This window comes from Cynoglossus semilaevis, chromosome 8, assembly GCF_000523025.1.
Source record: "Cynoglossus semilaevis isolate Cse_v1.0 chromosome 8, Cse_v1.0, whole genome shotgun sequence".
Lineage (NCBI taxonomy): Eukaryota > Metazoa > Chordata > Actinopteri > Pleuronectiformes > Cynoglossidae > Cynoglossus > Cynoglossus semilaevis.
The window spans coordinates 22,241,484-22,243,711 of record NC_024314.1 but is presented as its reverse complement, the minus strand read 5'-3'; the positions used below and the strand labels follow the sequence as shown (position 1 = coordinate 22,243,711).

The 2,228-nt window shown below is 39.7% G+C and overlaps 1 protein-coding gene and 2 non-coding genes across 3 annotated transcripts in view; all 3 read left to right on the top strand.

The window, feature by feature from the left end:
* LOC103382799 (ELKS/Rab6-interacting/CAST family member 1) overlaps nt 1-2,228 on the top strand; it is a 145,658-nt gene that overhangs the window by 132,160 nt on the left and 11,270 nt on the right. The gene's annotated exons all lie outside the window — the stretch shown is intronic.
* trnal-caa (transfer RNA leucine (anticodon CAA)) lies at nt 330-442 on the top strand. The gene is made up of 2 exons: nt 330-367; nt 397-442. It is a non-coding gene; the product is annotated as a tRNA-Leu (tRNA).
* Nucleotides 1,037-1,148, top strand: trnal-caa (transfer RNA leucine (anticodon CAA)). Its single transcript has 2 exons — nt 1,037-1,074; nt 1,103-1,148. It is a non-coding gene; the product is annotated as a tRNA-Leu (tRNA).

Genomic DNA, 2,228 nt, shown 5'->3' with positions numbered 1-2,228 from the left:
AGAAACTCCACTCAAACCTTTGGTGTTTTTATTCCTTTGATTTCACCAGTGCGTCTGAGACAGATCAAAGAAACCTCGCTGCAAAATCCCCAACTTTACTGTAAATGAGGGCATCATCTGCATAGAGTGAAACGACAGCTCAGCTGTGGTTCACAAGCATCGCCTTGTTTATACTAGCTGCAGAGAGTGGAGGTGAAGCTGCTAGAAGTTAGCCACTGACGGGGCCGCTAACATCCGCCCCCGCTGATGACTTTCCTGGTCGTCTCAGAGCTTTACGTCTCTGTCCTGCTGACAGACAGAGACTCTGCTGAGTCCCCTCGGTCTCCGTCGTCAGGATGGCCGAGCGGTCCAAGGCGCCAGACTCAAGGACACTGCTCCTTCCTGAGTACTAGGGAATTCTGGTCTCCGTATGGAGGCGTGGGTTCAAATCCCACTCCTGACACATGTGTTGTGGCTGTTTTCTTTTCAGCACATATTTAATTTAGGTCGACTGAGGGAAAAATCACCAAAACACATGTTGTCGTGCAGTAATATTTGAAGTAACTGGATCAACTCAGTGATACAGGTCAACGTTTTACTCTCGTCGACATGAAAATGTTGAAGTGTCTCCTCAGGACTTCAGTCACACGATGGTCTGAACGTGGGCTGATTTTGTCCTTTTTAGGTTTTTTGGTATAAAAAGTCGCTGAAGTGATGACAGTGAACAGGTGAATAGAGCAAAAGAACAGGCGGGAAAAATGTTTCCTTTTTCCCAGAGGACTTTTTTCTGCACATTCCAACATTAAAGAATTCTAAAAATGTTCTCTCCGTTTTTCAGAGAAAATTCTTACTTAAAAAAATGCCTTTTTCCCCAGAACCATCGAAGGTCCAGTTGTCTGCGTCTAAACGTCTGGTATTTAGTCATTTTAAAATACTGTGATAAAAACTTCAAATAATAAATGTATCACATATTTTTCAAATATTTTTATAATGACAAAAAAAACCTCATGTTATAAGAAAAAGATTGAAGAAAACAAACAGACGTGGACATGTTGTGGTCAGGATGGCCGAGCGGTCTAAGGCGCCAGACTCAAGGACAAACATCCTTCCTAGTGAAAGGGAATTCTGGTCTCCAGATGGAGGCGTGGGTTCAAATCCCACTCCTGACATAAGTTTTTCTTGTGTACACTTTATTTTTTGCCAAAACAGAAAATCACAAAAACACACAGAGTTAAAATTTCTAAACCACCTGAGCTGCAACACAACAGTGGTCTCCAGTACGTCTGTGACGGACAGACAGGACTCGGTGACATCATCAGTTGTTCAACTTTCAGCCCAATATTATGGGCTGCTTCCAATCTGGGCTGCATTATTCAGCCCAGTCGTCTTCTGTCCTTTCTCTGTTATTTATTTATTTTAATCTTATTTTTAGCTTCACCTCACACATTTGGATGTTTGGAGTTATTCAGTACCAATGTCAACCAGTAGGTGAAGCCTGTTTTTGTTTCCCACCACCATAACAATAAGTTCTGTTCCCAGCTCAGGTGTGAGGCTGCCCCCACCCCCCACCCACCCGTCCTGGAGTTGTGCGGTGTATGGAACACAGGACAAACGGAGACAAATACTTCAACTGAAGTTGGTTAGTAGTACTTACTATTATTAACAGTATTACAGTAGTACTATCTGATGTAATAACAGAAATATTGAATATGTCATGGTACTTGACTGGACTTTAACTTCGTTCACATTTTCAACTTTAAATACTTCCAAAATAAAAACAGTTTATTTTAGACTCTAGAACAGTGATTTTGTGAAAGTCCACATTTTTCTAGAGCTTTTAGTTTTTTTTAATGTTAGAAGAACTATGTTGGGAGAAATATATGTCTTCTTAATTTCTTTTTAAGGGATACACTACTGCAAGACCTTCATTAGGTCAGTGGTTACCAAAGTGGGGGGCGGGGAGGACCGTAGAGTACAGCACGATATATTGACTTTTAAAATTTGTCTAACAGTGTGACAATTGCGGAAAAGATTAAATAAAATTAAAAAACAAAAGTGACATAAGAATATGATAAAATATGATGAATATTTGTACATATTAAATATTAATAATGACGCCATATTTGAGTGGATCTCCAGATGTGACTTTTGGTATGTAAAAAAAAAAACTATAACAACACACAAAAATACTCTAGTCGTACTTACGCAGGTGACCAAGAGTAGTAACAAAAAACAAACAAAAAAAAAAA